Genomic DNA, 18,707 nt, shown 5'->3' on the forward strand with positions numbered 1-18,707 from the left:
TTGCTGACTGGATGCTGACAATGAAAGTCGGCGTTCGTAGCTCTAAGGTAAAGGAGCTGACTGACTGCGAAAACAAAATGGGAGCCATCGCAACTTTCCTAAAAGCGATCGAACTCCTTTCTTTGTGACACGCCGTGCCTAAAAGCCAGCCTTATAAGCGTGATTTCCAAACACAGCATGCTTAGACTTATTTTGCCCGAGCTGATGTGGATAAACGTAACAGACACACAGCAGTATATGGTGTCGCAGAAAGAAGTCCATCCCCGTGAGACGGCGTGACGCCATTCGCAATGCCGCCAGCGCTTGCGGCTACTGCGCCCTGTTTCCAGGGGATTCTCGGTTCCCGCCGTTGTTAGAGAGTTAACCCGTCGCGTGATGTTTCCGCTTCGCTTACAGGCTCGATGAATGCGCGTCGAGCAACCGACATCCGTGCACTCCTGGTTTTAACAATAACCCACCCTCATGTCGACTCCGTCTTTCGGCGACTGATCGGACATTGGCCGCTATAGGGCGTTACGAACGAGGAGCGGGCTTGCTGCGTCCACGCCGATCACACGCACCATGCGGACCACCCCCCGCCCCTCCCTCAGGGCTCTGCCTCCTGCCACCCGCCTCCTCGTTCTAGAACGAAAACAGTAAGGATGACGCCCCGGCAATTTGTTCGCATCGGAAGCTGACGGAATAAAACCCACTCGAACTGCGTACGTTGTCGACTCGTGTGAACGAAAACGAGCTGGTGAGCTCACAAAGCCGCTACTGCAATTCCGTGTGTGTGGATAGGTACGTTACGGGATGGGCGGTGTGCGGGCACCACACGTCGCTGCTGTCTCAATGCAGGCCGAATGCTCACTTTGGTCGATGAGCGACGAGCGGCCGAGACACACGAAAAGTCTTCGGTAATGCTTTCGCAGACAGCTCTCGGACAGAGGACTAGTAGAGAGTGGGGTTTTGCACGTGAAACATAAGTAGATCATTAGTGACCACTGTAAGAGGGCGCATAGAAGCAGTCATATACGATATCACCCCATGAAGGGCGAAAGGAAAGTTCTTTGATTGCGAAATGTATAGTGATAAGACGTATTTTCCCGCCTAAGTGATTTACACTAAGATGTTCTGTTCTCAACTCAAGTGGAGTTGATTTTTGAAGCTACCTTCTCAGCGTCGCTATTAACAAATGTGGAAATGGAAATGTGGAAATGGAATTCCGACCCTTGGCGATAGTCATTGTGCGTTCTAAGAGCTTGTTGCGCTGATAAGCGCTCAAGGCTATATTTCACAGCGCTCTTTGTTGACAGTCGTAGTCCTTTAAAAGTGCAAAATCTCTTAATAGGCGTTTCTTATGGTGGTGTAGCTGGCGTTAAAAATTTGCTTTCTTTCATGTGTCATCTGAAGTTTTCTTAAGAGGTCCACTACTTCTTGATTGTCCTGTTCACACGTTCATAACTTCACTGCCAGTGCTCAATACATTTGTGGTCGGGAAAATGTTAAGCCAGCAGCTAGATTAAACATTGTGGCACCCTCAGTTTTACTACTGTATTCCACCGACAAATGTTAATACCGTAGTAATTAAAGAATCTAGGTATAGCGTGCAGAAACTATACTGTTGACACTTTCTTGTCTGTGCGGCCAAACCGATAAAGCGGCAAGTTTGATACACGAAACGAGAGAGTCGAAAAGACATATCGGCATGTGAACTCTTGTCCACGCCCGGCTTCCAATGCGCATAAAATATGTGCAGGAGTAGCCCACCATGCTGGCAATTGGGGCGCCAACCGACCGAAACTAACGGGCTCAGCAGCCTGCAATACCAAACGCATTCGTTGATTTATAGTAGCAGTTTGGTAACCTACGCATCTGAGCCAGTCGAAGCATTTGGCTTGATAACGCTTTAGTACTCGCGCAAAACATGACAAGAAGAACACAAACGTCCCCTGTCGTAAACGGGGTGAGTGCGGAGATCGCTAAACGAACACGCACCCGCCATACCGGTGGGCAAACAACACGGGCGCAGCAACACAAGTGACAGTGATTATGGTGGACGCGGACAGTCCGGAAACGGGGCAATAATCCGGGGCCCCGTCCGGCACGCCGCTGTCCGGTTATCCTTTGAGAATCATCGCAAAACCTACACCCCTCGAATAGCGTGTGGGGCTGCAGCGCTCGTCACGTGGCAAGTGACTTGTCCTCACTTTTACTAGCGCACGCGAACCAACGATATAAAAAGGGAGCGCTGAATAAGGGTTCGCAGCGGGTGACATTTCTTTAACTTGCTTGCAATGAGGCAAAGTTCCACGATCGGGATCTTTTAACAGGAGAACAACACAATGTATAGCAGCGAGTGGTGTTCCGACTTTCACGCCTGCACGAACCGCTGTTTGGACATACACGATGTTTTCCCTCTCATAGCCGCCGAGTCTACAGCTCTGCGTTACAGCGTACGTTCCGTAGGGTCGCCGACAAAAAATGAGAATTCAGTTGGGATTCAGCGCACAAATTCAAAATAACAGATGCATTGCAAAGTTCGACGTGCCAAGCTTGAATTATGGTTTTCAATTTCAAATCGAATTAGTATAGACGGTTACGAAAATCAGCTTTATCGTGGAATCCATGTTTCTTATACTTCCGCTAGGGAGAGTGCATGACTCTGTCACTGTGGCTATGTGTCCGCAGGCTTGGCGTAAACACTAGAAGAGTTTTTTGCCACGAGGGTATTGCGAATAGCTGAGGCTTGTCATGTGTAAAACAAAAGCAGTGAGGGGATTTCGCACCGAATGTGAAAATTAGATGCCTTCATTCGAGGAAATTTGTGAACGCCATAGCGGCTTCCTAATTGGTTTGGTGCCCGCGTATCGGACTGTCTGATCAGATCATCATGTGAGGTTTCACCCGTGTCTCTTTATAAGATCAAAAGCAGCATATTTTCATACATATACTCTACATATATTTTTGTAATACTATACATATCATTCTATACTTGATATGTATAGCATTCGGTGGTCCCCCTGACAGCTTCATAAGTATGGGACCACTGAATGTAATAAGATTACTAATGCTGTTACCATGCACGTAAGAGAATGTGAATAAACTTGAACGTAATTTTGATCGCTTGCCTTAGAGGACACCGCGTATATCCATGGAGCGTACACTGGTTTCGATGCCTGCAATATGAAACTACTTTAATCTATAGCGCAGTGTGTGTCCTTTTAATATGTATATTAATTGCTTTTAGTTCAGATGAATTTTGGCTAGGTTTGATGACGAAGCTGCAAGGTAGAACACAATTCCTATTGCCTATTAATAAACAAAGCCAATGAAACGATAAGTGTATTACGGTCAGAGAATATGGGAACAGGCGTGTTGGTTATCCCTCTTTCGAGTAAACCAGCGCGCATTGAACAAGACGAAGCAGAAACCACTTCATCACTGTTGTTTGGCTTGTATTTGTGCTTTTGAAAGAATGATGCCTGTTCACTTAAACTATGAAATCGAAGTGAAAATCCTTTACAACTGGTATTCAGCCTACAATGGGGACTCAAATATGGTCGTAGAATGGCAGGCAGCCGCTCCCATCTGCATCGAGTTTGGCTCACACTGCAAACATTCGACACACACAAAATCAGAAAGTAGAGTAAAAAAAAAAATATGCTTCACGACGCAGCCGTCGCAATACCCATTGACGCGGCCAGCGTTCGCAGTTGTGTACACTGAGGTGGTGGTGGTGGTGGTAAAAACTTTATTTAGTGAAGGCCAAAAAAGAAAGGAAATTAAGATGCCGCCGTTCCGTGGGTGGCCTTCAGGCTGCTGGTCGTGGCCACCAGATCATGCCTGGCGGCGACTTCCGCTGCCCAGATCGTTAGCCGTAGCTGGACATCCGGCTCCGAGCTGGCCAAAGCAGCCTCCCACAGCTGCGGACTAGATACATGCCAAGAGGCAGGGGGTGAGTGTTTAGGGCACGAATACAGAATATGAGCATAGTCTGCTCGTGGGTGACTGCAGAGCGTGCATTCAGGTGAAAAGGCACCGGGGTGAATAAGGGCAAGTCGGGCAGGAGAGAGGAAAGTGTGGGCCTGTAAATGGCGCCACATGCTCTGTTGGAGCTTAGACAGGGATTTGTGAGGGGGAGGGAGGGATAGGCGAGAGTTGCGGTAATGAAGGGTGATGTCATGGAAGGTGAGGAGGGAGTCACGCGTGTCCATCCCGGAGTGGAGGGGGCCAGCTCGGTCTGTCATCTCGCGAGCGATGGAATTTGCCGCCTCGTTGCCAGGGTGCCCCGCGTGAGCCGGAACCCAGAGGAGTTGGATACGACGAGAAGGGGGAGGGGAGTGCTCAAGGATGCTGAGCGCGGAGGAGGAGATGCGACCCTTCGCAAAGTTGTGGACTGCAGCTTTGGAGTCGCTGAGTATGAAACGGGCTGGGGTAGTGGCAATGGCGAGTGCAATAGCTGCTTCCTCTGCGGCAGTGGAGGTGGGGGCAGGTATAGTGGCAACGGTCAGGGGAGAAAGTGTATGGGAAATGGTGGCAAGGGCGTAGGCGGGGTGGGAATTGTATGGCGCCGCATCGACATACACAGCGTTAGACTGTGTGCCGTATTGGCGCCAGAGGGTAGAGGCACGGGCAAAGCGGCGGGCGGCGTGATGCTCAGGGTGCATGTTCTTGGGAAGAGGGTTGACAGTGAGCATGGAAGATACAGAGGAGGGTAAGGGGTGGGTTACACAGACAGGGGACACAGGGGTCAAGCGGAGGGAAGAGAGAAGGGCTCTACCAGATGGGGTGCGAGAAAGGCGGTCGAGTTGTGCCGTGCGATGGGCCTCCACAAGCTCTGAAAGAGTATTGTGGACGCCCATTGCAAGCAGACGAGATGTGGGGGTGTAGGTGGGGAGCGCAAGGGCTGACTTGTAGGCTTGGCGGATGAGGCAGTTCACCTTGTCTTCCTCGGCGCGAGAGAGAAAGAGATAGGGGAGGGAGTAGACAAAGCGGCTGAGAACGAACGCCTGGACAAGACGGCGGAGGTCGTGCTCACGCATGCCGTGGTGCCGGTTAGCGACACGTCGAATAAGTCTGACGGTCTGGTGGACGGTGGTAGTTAGGCGGGAAAGGACGGCAGTATGTTTGCCGTTGGATTGGAGAAGGAGACCCAGAATGCGGAGACAGGATACAGAAGGGACGGTGTGCGCGTCAATAATGATGCTAAGGGTGGGGGAAGAGGTGGGGGGCGTGCCTCGAGCCGGGAGGAGCAGAAGCTCCGACTTTGACGGGGAACAGGCCAGCCCGACCGCGCGAGCATGACCGGCAACCACGTCCGCACCCGCCTGGAGGACGGCCTCCATCTCTCCAATATTTCCGGTGGTTACCCAGAGGGTGATATCATCGGCGTAGAAAGCATGGGACAGGTTGGGAATGGCAGCGAGAGTGCGTGCCATGGGGAATAGAGTGATGTTAAAGAGAAGGGGGGAGAGGACAGAACCCTGGGGGGTGCCCTGATTTCCAAGAGTGAAATTTGGAGAAGTCAGAGGGCCGAATGAAATCTCAGCGGTGCGACGGGCAAGGAAAGCCGTGATATAACCGTGGATACGAGGACCCACGTTAAGGGTGGAAAGAGCATCTAGGATGGCGGAATGAAGGACGTTATCAAATGCTTTCGTCATGTCCAGTGCCAAGACCGCACGAGTGCGCTTGGCGTGAAGAGGGTGAAGAACTTCTTCGGAGAGCTGGAGCATGACGTCATGGGTAGAGAGGGAAGGGCGAAAGCCAAACATCGAATCGGGGTAAAGGTGGTTGTCTTCGAGAAAGTTCTGCAAGCGGTCGAGAACAACGTGCTCCAAGAGCTTACCGAGACAAGAGGTGAGGGAAATAGGGCGGAGATTTTGGATGTCTATTGGTTTGCCAGGTTTGGGGATGAAAGTTACCTTAGCGTGGGTCCACTCGGAAGGTAGAGTGCTTTCATGCCAATGTTTGTTAAAGAGGTCAGTGATGGCCTCGAGAGATGGGGTGTCCAGATTACGGAGGGCCTTGTTAGAGATTTGGTCGGCCCCCGGTGCGGAGGTGGTGCGGAGCTTATGCAGTGCGGCACGAACCTCACCCAGGGTGATGTCTGCGTCGAGCGCAGAATTAGGGTTGCCGGCGTAGGAAGGGAGAGAGGAAGGGGGGTTGGTGCAGAGATAGCGATCACGAAGAGCAAGAAGAAAGTCGGAATCAGAGAGTGGAGATGAGTGGAGGAGGCGCGTCACGTCCCTGCGGTGCGTGGCCTTGGAATGCGACGGGTCAAGGAGGACACGTAGGAGAACCCACGTATCCCTTAGCCCGAGGCTACCGGCCATGCGCTCGCAGGTCTGGCCCCACTGCTGTCTGGTGAGAGAGGAGCAGTGCTCCTCCATGTCCATTGCCAGGCGAGCAAGGCGGAGGCGCAGCGAGCGGTTGTGTTTCTGGGAAAGCCAGCGGCGGTGCAGGGAGTGATACGCCTCCCAGAGGTGCAGGAGGCGACTATCAGCCGTGTAGGAGTGAGGAGGGGTGGGGACGGTGGAGGTGGCGGAGGAAACATCCTGAAGCAAGTTGGTGGTCCACTGAGAAAGGTCTGAGATGGAGGTGGAGGCTTGTTGCCGCGACTGGCGGAAGCGATCCCAGTCCACCACCTGCACCAGACGCTTGCGGGAGGAAGATAGGGTGGGAAAGGAGAAAGAGACGGACAGGATATTGTGGTCGCTACCGAGAGAGACCCAGGTGTTCGCCCACACCACGTCCGGGATATTTTTGCAGATGGAAAGGTCCGGATTAGTGTTGCGTTGTACGCTGGAGCCAATGCGGGTGGGTTCCGAGAAATCGTTAAGGACGCTCAACTGTTCGTTCTGCAAGAAGGTCCATAGTGCCAGGCCCTTCCTGCAGTTCTTGGGGTAGCCCCAACTTACGTGATGAGCGTTGAAATCCCCAAGAATTAGGAGCGCGTTCCGGCTCGCGCGTGAGATGGCGTTGCGGAGAAGGAGGAGGAGGGGAGCTGCAGGTGTGCGGGGAGGGCTGTATACATTAAGGACAAAGAGGCTGGCATCTTGCCGCCGCCGGGGAAGGAGTTCCAAGAAGAGGTGAGTGCACTCCGGAACGTCGAGCGGATGCTCGATTGCCATGTAGGCGCGATGAACTAGCGTGGCAACGTTCGGAGATGAAGGGGAAGCAGGGTGGAAAGCTGTGTAGTCCCGTAGTTTTACCGGGGAGAAGGTTTCTTGAAGGGCGATGATAGCGGGGAGGTCGGTGGGAGGGATGTTCTGGAGGTGGAGCTGCAGCGTGTTCCGCTTTGCGCGGAACCCGCGGCAGTTCCACTGCCAGAAATTAAGGCGCGGGGGGTGTCTGGCCATCTTGAGGCCTGGGTGCCCCTGCTGTTGCAGGGTGTTTGGGAGATGAAGATGAGGGGAGGAGGGATGAGACATTAATGGTCATCTGGGCAAGATCGGCCTCGAGGGAACTCTGGCGGGCCTCAATTTTGGCCATGCGGTTGTTAATTTGAGCCATCCAGCTCTGCGTGTCCGTACGCAGAGCTGTAATGGCGGCCATGATGCGTCGTTCATGTGCCTCGAGAAACGAGGCCGTGTGGCGGACGACAGCCTCCATCTCCGGGGTGGCGGCAGGTTCGGTAGAGGAGCGCCTCTTATGTGGAGGGCTGCGGGAGGGGGAGGCGGCACGAGAAGAAGCGGCCGAAGAGGAGGCGGACATAGGGGCGGGAGGTGGCGGCGGTGGGGTCTGGAGAGCGATGGGTTGTGAGGTTTGGTGAGGGGATGAGGTGGGGAGGTGGGGGCGCGCGAGCAGCGCCTGCAGCTGTTCTTTCAGTAGGGCAATCTCGTTGCTCTGGGCTGCGATTAGAGCTTTGAGCTTTTCTTTTTCGGGGTCGTGTGTGGGAGGCTGCGATCGCCAGCTCACCTGGGAAGCAGTTGATGGGTTGTCTTGTCCCGGTAGCGGTGGAAATGAGACGGAGCGGTGGCGGGGGCTGCGGTCCCGGCTAGATCGGGAGCTGGATCGTTGACGGGGACGCGATGAGCGGTTGTCTTTGGCGGATGGTGTTGACTGCGCTGAGTTGGATGGCGTTGACTTGGGACTGGATGCGAGTGGGGAGGGACCCCCCCTTTCGAAGCGGAGCTTACACGGGCGGGACCCCGTGACATGTGTGCCGCTGCACAAGATGCATTTAGGAGTGCAGTCAGGGGGGTCCCGAGCCGCGTGGACAGCTCCGCAGCGTGGGCAGCGTCCGGACCTGGACTTGGTACATACGTCGGAGCGGTGACCATGGCTCCAACAATTGAAACAAGCTTCAGCCTTGGGGCGGAAGGGGTGACAGATGAACAGGCCGCAGTTGAACACCACGGTGCGAGGGAGTTCTTTCGTGCCGACGAAGGTGATCAGGATGGACCGGGTGCGACCCATCTGCCTTGCGTCGGCGATGGCGTAAGTGCTGCTGGGATTCATAGCCTGCAGGTCCTCGATAATCTCCTCTTGGTTTTGATGGTCCACGGCGTTGTAGATTATGCCGCGCAGGGCGTTGTCAGGTGCGGCCACATAAGCGCGCAGTGGGTACAGCTGGGTAGCGAGATGCAACTCAGAGGTTCGCACATACTGTCGGGTGCGTTGCTCCGAGGGTGTACTGACGGTGAAGGAGTTGTTGTACGGGTTTATGCGTACGCGGTCCTCGACACGGGCGTCGCCGTACTCAACGCTGGCGCTAGAACAGAGTGAGGCAAGGAGGGCCCCATTGGTGGTTGTGCGGAGGTCGAGGCCACCTCCAGGGCGGAAGACGATCTTGTAGTCTTCCGCTGGGAGTCGAGGCAGCGGGACGTGGCGGCGTAGGCGGTGAGTCTTCAGCGATGGCGGGGGTGCCATGGCGGACTTCAGGTGGGCGTTCGTGGCTGAAACGGCTTCCTTTGGATGGGCCGCACGGTGGGCTTGGAGCATTCGGGACCAGCGAGGGTCGTCATCAAATTCTTGTTGGGAGATGAGTGTACCGTCGACTATACTTTTCATATCGGCGGCTTCGAGACGAGGGGAGCGAGTGCCGGCGCAGCGGACGCCGGTGCGACGCTAGGTGCAGCTGCGCGCTGCGGGCGAGGTGGCGTTGCGCCGAGCGTTGGGCTTAGCTCGGCGGCCCCGTGGCTGGTCAAAGATGAGGTCCTAGTGAAACGTTGGTCGGCGGGTCCGGGCAGATGAGGTGTCAGGAAGGTCCTTACACCTCCGGGTGCTCGGTGGCAGAAACTGGAGAATATCCCGGGCGAGATGCCAGAACCAGGAGCAGAAATCGCGGAGCCCATGCGAGGCACGTCCGAAGAACGCCGGGCGGGGGTTCATCCGTACACTGAGGCGTCGCCCCGGATAGGCAACGCTAAGAGCACAAGCGGCGAAGCAAATCATGAAGCACGCTTGCCAGTTCCATTAGGGGGCGGAACTTGCGTGCTAGGCGCGTCGTCAGAGCGGTCAACTCTGACACTTCTGTGACCGGACCGCGTACCCTAAACCACTGAACCGTGCCATAAGGCAGTTCGTGTTTTCCACGCACGCAATGCGGTTTCTATACCTCCGTCAAAGTTAATTGTGTAAACCAGCGCGCACGCTAGCAGACGTGAAAGAAATCAAGCAAATTCGCAGGTACGTGATTGGTGGTCTGTTGAGTCTACTGCCTGTTTCATCCTGCCACACCGCATGCCACGTCTGTGCCAACGACTACGCGGTGTGTCAAATTGAAGTCACCTGCGTACTTGTGTATATGTGTCGTAAAGATTCCGGTTTCCTTTAGACTTTGAGTGCGTCTTTCTTTGATTTTTCCCGATTACAACGCTTACTCACAATAACAAGCAGTGAAAAATGGTCTCCGACGGCATAAGAACGGACGACAAAACTTGGCTCACGGAACGACAGCCCAGTGCCCCGCAGACCACGCCCTCCTTGCGTCATCAACTATGAAATATCGGCTATCAACTGACCCTTGGATAATGTTACGGAACCGAACGTTGCTCGAGTAGGCTCCTGGGCGCTGCGTGTCAGTGGCCCCTTACACCATCCTGACGGTGAAGCCTCGCCACTACTGCGACCAAGAGGTCCCCCTCGCGTGACACATGTCATGTCAGACGAGCGTGTGAGTTGTGCGCAGTGGACAACTGTCGGACTGTGAAGACATATTTGCGCCGCTGGCGAGTGCGACTAATTAAAGAGAATGACCGATGGCTTGCACAATGTTCCGGTAAACAGGTTCCCATTGTGTAGAACTGCGGATTATATGTTGGCTTGTCCCAGCGATTTCTGACCACTGCCACATCCGAAACATATTGTATGCCTGATATTCTAAAAGGCGATGTTGCTTTTGTTTTTTGACGGGAAGGCAAAAAAAAAAGTTACGAAACGTGTCTCACATCTATATCGACATGTTTGCACAGCGCAAAAGACGAGGACTGAAGGAAGAACACAACACAGGCGCTGACTTTAGGTGATCTTTATTTGCGAAATAGCCAGAACTACATACATTAGCAAAAGTAATGAAAAAAGAACTTTTGCATTATGTCACACATGAACCTCTATTGCATCACAGCCAGATGCTTGATTTCGTTTTTGGTGAGGGCAATAGACGGCATGCTGAGGCAAAGGTCACCCAGCCGCTGCATCTTGTCAGCCTGTATGATTTCACGTGTAAGCTGTTCTCGGTGTTACGACGCAGTTTTCAAATTCAGGGTCACAATGACAGTCTCTGCAGTGAATATCAAGTCCTCGTATTTTGCGCTGTGGAAACATGTCGATATTGAATCACCAACTCGCCCAAGCTTCCACCTCACATCTAGGCAATCTACCGGTAGCTGTAGACCAAAAAACTTCAGTTGTCGCACGAAATTACAAGAAGGTTTGTCGGTCTACTGAAGAGAACTCCTCTGGCACCTTATTTGCACTAACCTTAGGAAACGCCATGGGCAATAATGCCGAGTTATATTTATATACGCATTTGCAGATAAATTTCATCCATTCTTTCTAGCTGCATGCTACACTGGCGTAGATGGTAATTCTTTCATTTCTAGATATATCAAAAATCAATCTTACATTCCGGCTTTTTGTGACATGAACAGTGGATACAAAACCAGCAACAGGTAACAAAGTCACTGCCTTGGGTTATCCATCTCTTCGCGCACTGTAGCGGCAGTATGCCAACCTTATAGCCGTGTAAAGTACAAAGTCCGGACAGCTGTGGAAGTAGACCTCGAGTTCTTCCGAATCTTAGGGTATAGAATAAAGTACGTCGGCCATCTTTGCACTTTCGACTGTAGGCTTTTCAGTTGCTGACGAAAATGACGCCTGCATCCTCTTTGAAACAAGGTTATAACATATTCCCCTAAGATTGCCGTTTTAAAGCGAAGCTTCCTTCGTGCATAATTCCAAGATTTCACCTAGATCGATCGGTTGGTCGCTGATCGGTTCCTCGACGATTAGATTTGTATTCACTTTAAAAAAATTGAAGCACGTCCGGCGGCCGGATTCGAACCACTGCTACCTAGCACAGCAGCCCCATGCTGGAACCATTAGCCCACAACCACTTTTTCTTACATGGTATTTATAACAATGAATGAAAGAAAGCATGTGCGGGGACTATTTACAATATCGTGAGCAACAGATGGCCATAACCATTGAGAGGTCAATGAGCAGTACATACCAAAAAAACTTCACAAAAAGCAACACCTTCCATCACAGCAAAAACATGAATGGAGAAGTTAAACACTTAATCAAAAGCGTATGCCAATACGGCTGACATTCATTTTGATCGTAAATGTCATTTAAGTGCGTAATCATTTGAGAAAAATGCGCCCTTAAAGAGATTATTCTTTTTCCATTTTGGTCTTGCATACGAGTTTTCTATAGGCTATTCAGGCCTGTCAGTGAAAACACATCAAATGGTACGTAATAGCACGGACCAACAAGTTACGGACTAGTGTGAGGCTTTACATTAAAGTCTTTCTGCAGATTTGTACGGAAGACATCCCTCAATAAAATGACACTCTTATAATCTATATAGCACTGTTCAACAGTTTCAGGCACGTTACAAAGGCTACAGTTAAATGACAAAACAATAATATTTTTATTTTTTGAAGCCATGATCTAACGGGAAAGGTTTCAATGTGTCATTTGTAAAAAATAATGTTTTTTTAGAAGGGGGAACAGGCATCTCGCACACTCTTGCAAGTGAATCATGCCCTGCTAATGTGATGTATATTGATAAATAAAACGGCAGCGTGACAACATCGATATTAAAGCTTTGTAACAAAGTTTTTCGCGACACAGTAGACAAATAACCTTTAGAAAAACAAGTAGTCAGGAAAGGAATTGAGAAACCTTACGCATGAACCCCCACAAACAACATCTAGAAAGAAAATTCGAAGACACCATACATTCTTACAACACATGCAAGCAAGTACACACGAAGTACCGCGAGCGGCCAGTCTCGCAGGATTTTTTTGTGTTTTTTCCATTCCAAAGAATACCACGCACACTGCATACATGAAGGCCACACTGGAGAAATGTCATATAGTGCCTAGCATTCATTGTACTCTTTAAGTGACGCTTATACTCTATCCTTGAAACCAAACTGGCGCATTTGAAAAGATAAGCCATTCCAAAGAACACCACTCACACTATGACGACCTACCCAATAAACCAGTTTACTTGTTCGGAGTGGCTTACCTCTTCAAGTGCGACAGTGTTGGTTTGAAGGCTAGAGTATAAGCCTCGTAAGCAACGATTACAATGAATGCTACGCACTATATGACGATGCCCCAATGTGGCGTTTTTGCATTAATGCATGGTGAGCTACCCAGTAAACCAGCTTACTTATAGATCGTCATAGTGGGAGTGGTATTCTTTGGAGTGGTTTATCTCTTCAAATACGGCAGTGTTGGTTTCAAGGGTAGGGTATAGGCTTCCTAAGTAACGATTACAAAGAATACTCCGCCCTACATGACAATACCCCAGTGTGGCGTTTCTGCATCAATGCATGGTTTCGAAACTAAGCGCTGTGAGGGAAAACTCACTCAAGCACTGCACTACATGACAATTGCCCATTGTGTGGTTTCTGCTTCAATGCATGGTTTCGAAACTAATGGCTACGAGGGAAAGCTCATCCAGGCACTGCACTAGATTAAATTCACCAGTGTGGCATTTCTGCATCAATGCATGGTTTCGAAACTAATGGCTATGAGGGAAAGCTAATCCAGGCACCGCACTACATGACAATTCCTAGTGTTACGTTTCTGCATCGATGCATGGTTTTGAAACTAAGGGCTATCCGGGAAAGCTCATCCAGGCACTGCACTAGACGAAAATTCACCAGTGTAGCGTTTCTGCGTTAGTGCACGCTTTGGAAACTAAGGGCTATGAGGGAAAGCTCCTCCACGCACTGCACTACATGACAATTCTCATTGGGGTGTATCTACATCAATACATGGTTACGAACAGGCCCCGAGCACTCTCAAGTTCAACAATGGCCACAGAGGGCAAAAAATCGACCGCGCGGCACTCTTAAAGAAACAGGCATAGTACATCAATTAAAAAGGTTTCCCCGTGAGCCCATTATCTCCTGCTAGAGGCGCCGTAGAAGGCGCAATTTTAACCTACAAACTTTTTTCAACAATAGACAAAGCGGTTTTATTACATGACAAAGAGTACAAAATTATCATTCCTAGTTTTACACTGTACTCTTTATTACCAACTTTTTCGTTTTTTGCCATTTTAAACGCAAAATAGCGTTCAGCATAATCGACCTCCCACGTGACCTTTGGTCTAGATTTAAAATTTTACCGGTATGTTCGCGTGCACGGCAGGTACCGATTCTTTGGTTCGCACATCGGTTGGTTAGCTTGTGCTAAAACAAGTTTATTGCGCTTCGATATCTCGCGTTATTTAACTTGGTGTGTAAGCCCGAAAGCTAGTTTTCGCTCGTGAGCCACGTGGAACACGGCTGCATCGAAATAGGAGCCGGGTCCTGCTGCGACTAGGGACAGCAATACCGGTGAGTCGTTTAACATCACTGCTTCAATCGCTATGTAATTTATTCGTCTCGTTAACTTACGGGTGGAGGCAAGTTAACGAACTAGATGCTGCATTACATATGGGCAGTCAGGACCCTCCGTTGCTGTTTCCGAAAAAAACTTTCAGTTGCGAGGCCATCATTATACATACATTCACGAAAGAGAAAGCAATATCGGAACCTGCGTCACATTTTTCATCTCGTTGTAGCCGTAGCCATGGGTGACTGAGTAGCCTTATCAATATATTTTTTTTCGAGTCCGCCCCCAACTCCTTTCGTTCACAGAACCGAATAACCCTTTCATAAAGGGAAGCTAACGTACTGAATCGAATGTATTAAACAGTTGCACGCATGATAATTCACCCATATTTCGTACCTGTTGGTTCCAAATATTCTTCCTGTTCCGTTAGGATTACCTTAGGACACTTTTGCAGTAGTGAAGCGGTGCATCACGTTCATGCACAAAAAGAATACATCATGTCTAATAGCTTTATGTCTTTCATCTATTTGCTTGTGAAACCAGCTGTGTCATCTCATCTAGTGTATAAACGAGCGCACAAATGTTCTCATTTGTGATCTTAATGCTTAAGCTGTTGACAAGCATTGTAGTTACGCAGACATCAATTTTACGGAGAGTAACAATATTTATTTACCATGCTGCTTAAGCACCCTAGAACAAACAGTGTACATTTGCATGTGTTCTATAGTAACAAACCATTACAATGTAGATGTCGCACATTTTCACATTTTATATTGCAAAATTGTGCTTATTCAATTTATGATCCAGTCAAAATTTCTGTTCCATACATGCAGTAATGAGGACGGCACCAGTATAAAGCAACACACTCCATGCACTAAACAGAAGCTGCTGCCTGCTACAACAAGCTCATTGTGTAGACTTTGGCTGCTACTACAAGGTAAACAACACCTGGTTCAGAAGTAAATATGCTTGATACATGATGTATTGGCTTGCTAGTCTTGAGATACACCCGCCGTGGTTGCTCAGTGGCTATGGTGTTGGGCTGCTGAGCACGAGGTCGCGGGATCGAATCCCGGCCACGGCGGCCGCATTTCGATGGGGGCGAAATGCGAAAACACCCGTGTACTTTGATTTAGGTGCACGTTAAAGAACCCCAGGCGGTCGAAATTTCCGGAGTCCTCCACTACGGCGTGCCTCATAATCAGAAAGTGGTTTTGGCACGTAAAACGCCATAATAAAAAAAAAGTGTTGAGATACATGTCATTTGTTTGTAGCAGATGAGATGAAGGTTTGTTCATGTTTATAGTTCAGCATAATTGGTTCGAACATAAAAGGAAACACTACATGAGTTTGGATAATCTCTGCCGTATCTCATGTGCCACTGTTCTGCCCCAACAGAGTCTGTGCCAAGTACATCTTGGTCATCACGGGAGCCCCCATCTACACCAACAGGAAGGGGCTGGAGCCGAATTCGCAAGACCACGAACAAAGAAGCCATTTCAGAATTATTAGGATGAGATATCAAGTGTACGGACGACTGTTTGAAGAGTGAAAAAAACCTCCGCCATCATTCCACCAGCACGAATATTGGCCAAGGCATCCAGGTACCTCAATGACAAAAATTCTGTGTCTTCAGATGTACCTGCAACCTCTGAACGAGCACAGACGACGCTGGCCAAGAGTGTTCTGTTAGCTTGTCCTTCCTTAGTGAGCTTCCTGGCCTTGCCAATTCGTGCCAAGTATAATTTTGTTTCAATGAATGCAAGCTTTTTCATTCCACATTTTTGCTAGAGATCATTTCTATTCCTTATCCAAACATTAAAGCTCAGCCAATTATTTGCTCATACTTAATACCAGTCACTGTCTAGAAGCTTAACATATCTCTAGCAGTACTTTCTAGTGTATGTTGCCATGTGCAATTCCTCTCCTGAAATAGCTGATGCGACATTGGCTTGTGTCTTGCATTAACCTTTACACTGGGTGCTATGTAGCATTTAACTTTTGTTAATGTTTTTGGCCTTCAGTGCTTGCAAGCTAGAGTGGCTTCTTTCTTGAATGCAAGCTTTCTCATTCCCATATTGAATTCCTAGTCTCATTCAGGATTGCTATTCTTGCTCGACAACCTGTGTTTTTGTGCAAGCCACATTGAAGAGATTGATTGAAGAATCTGGTTTCGCTGCTGTCTGACTTGGTACTTGTCACCGTGTTACGTTTCTCATATGTGGGAGCGTGGTCAGTTGCATTGGGAAACAGTCTCTCAAGGCAAGCACCTGCTCCTACAGTCCGCACAGTGACATAGACTGCGAATTTACACGCAGCGTGGTTGGTGCACTCCGTTCTGTCCTTTCCTGCTGCTGCCGTGTGCAAATTTTGCTTGCGGCCTTCCTCGGCCATCATTTGGCGTCAACGAAGACACTCATACATGATTACGTGGTTCCAAGTGCATGAAGTTGATATCCACATGTGTGGAAAGGTCTGCAAAAGTGGCTGCAAAATGGCGATGTCCAAAAAACCGACCATGCCCATATTTCGAGAATGTGGGGCACCAAGTGTGAGCTACACATTAGTGGCATGCGAAAGAACAAAAAGAAACATGCAGTTTGGAAAGGCGGTAACGATAAAATGCCAGGCACTCCATGTCACTGTGTTGGCTGCGACAGCAGATGCTTGCGCAACCCGATTGCTTCGCAATGCAAGTTGCTCTTCTTCAACGGCGACTGTTGGTGCAAACAAGTGGGACACACTGTCCAATCTGCTTGCGCTGCTGGTTGTTGCTTGTTACCAGACTACCATTTGCGACGAAGGCAATCAGTATGCCTACAGTCGGATGGTTGAATGCGCCGCAAGCCACCCGTGTGCGTGTATGCTCACTGTTGTCATGTGGATCGTAGCCAATGTATAGATTGAGCGTTATGTTAAAGTATGCTGAAGTGATTTGATTGCAGAGTCTTGTATCAATGTTGTCCCACTTGGTCATAGTTGCCGTGTTACATTTCTCGGATGTGGTGGCCTGGTCAGTTGCATTGGCCTACGGCCTCTTGAGGTAAGCCCCTGCTCCTGCAGTCCGCAAAGCAACACAAACTCCCTGTTTACATGTACTGTGATTGTTGCTCCCTGTTTGTCCTTTCCCGCTGCAGCCGCAGGTAACATGTGCTTGTGGCCTTCTTTGGCTGCGATTTGGCGTGGACGGAGACTATCATACGTGATTACATGGTTTGAACTGTATGATATCCACATGGGCGAAAGGCCTGCAAAAGTGGCTGCAAAACGGCGATTCCCGCAAAACATACCATCCCCAATTGAGAATGTGGGGCACCAAGTATGAGTTACACATTAGCGGCCCCCGAAAGAACGGAAAGAAACATGCAGGTCGGAAAGGAGGTAACTCTAAAATACCGACTAGTTCATGTCGCTGTGTTGGTTGCGGCAGCAGATGCCTTGCATCACCCGATTGCTTCGCGATGCAAGTTACGGCGACTGTCGATGCAAACAGGTGGTGCACTGCCCAATTTCCTTGCGCTACTGATTGTCGCTCGTTACCAGATCGCCAAGTGCGACGACGAAAGTGAGCAGTTTACGAGCTTGCGTTAATTGTTTCAGCGCATCTCGACATGCAAATTTTATTTATGCTCTTGTACGAGAAGGTTCACTGCTTTTCTTTTGCCAATAAAGCAGCACCTTTGTTCACTCACTTGTGGCTTGTTTGTATGCGCGTCAGTAGAGGCTCTTTAGTCTCCTGGCGATTAAAACGTGGCAGCTGAGGCACGCCGCAAAGCCAGCGAGGCCAGCACGGTGCGTACCCAGCATACGCAACCGGTATAGAGCGGCCATATTAGATATTGCATTAAAGAAAAAGACATTACCGCTTCCTGTTTAAGTAGCGCCATCTGTCGGGCCCCATGCTAAGTTTCATGCGCTGCCGCTTCTTATCTTCGAACCACTGTGGAAGGTACAGTTTCCTTTCTCTAAATCTTAGTACTACGCACGAACCCACACGACACAAGGAAGGATGCGGGACAGACAGACGGCACGTGTCTTGTGTGTGCTCGCGCCTTGTACGCAAGATGAATTGTGACTAACTAGCCCAACAGGACATACTTCTCATACCCTTCTCTAAGTTATGAAACTAAATGCTTCAGGCAACCCAAATGGCATTAGCGCGAACGGAGCCAAAGCTATACGTACTGCGAGGCACTCAACTTCTAGCAAAACCATCGCTGTTGTACTGGGAGACTGTGAGATAGTTTTATGCATCATTAATCAACAAACGCGACAAGGATAAGCCCTTGCATAGAGAGTGAGCTTCTTGCACAACACGTAAGGCTTCCATCTAGCAGAGAGAAAGTAAACAAAGTACTCCGTGGGCTCTTCAACTGTGTGAAGAAGGATGACCAGCGAAGCTGCGTAGGTGGGCCCTTTATTTATTTATTTATTTTCAATACCCTAAAGGCCCCGAGAGGCATTACATAGGGGGGGATACAATTCACACATGATATTGTAATAAAAATGACTGAAGGCAACAAGCACAGATTTCGGTAGAAGAAACACTTTGTAAAAGAAAGATGAAAAAAAAAGAGGGAAAAAAAAAACGAAAAGTAATTTGGGCGAGAGTACATGGTACAATTCATATTTGCTGTACATGGCACTTTTCAACAAGGCACAAGTGGCAGGTGGGTGCGGGTAAATGGAAATTTAGAAATT

This window comes from Dermacentor andersoni, chromosome 7 (genome assembly GCF_023375885.2).
Source record: "Dermacentor andersoni chromosome 7, qqDerAnde1_hic_scaffold, whole genome shotgun sequence".
NCBI classification, from domain to species: domain Eukaryota; kingdom Metazoa; phylum Arthropoda; class Arachnida; order Ixodida; family Ixodidae; genus Dermacentor; species Dermacentor andersoni.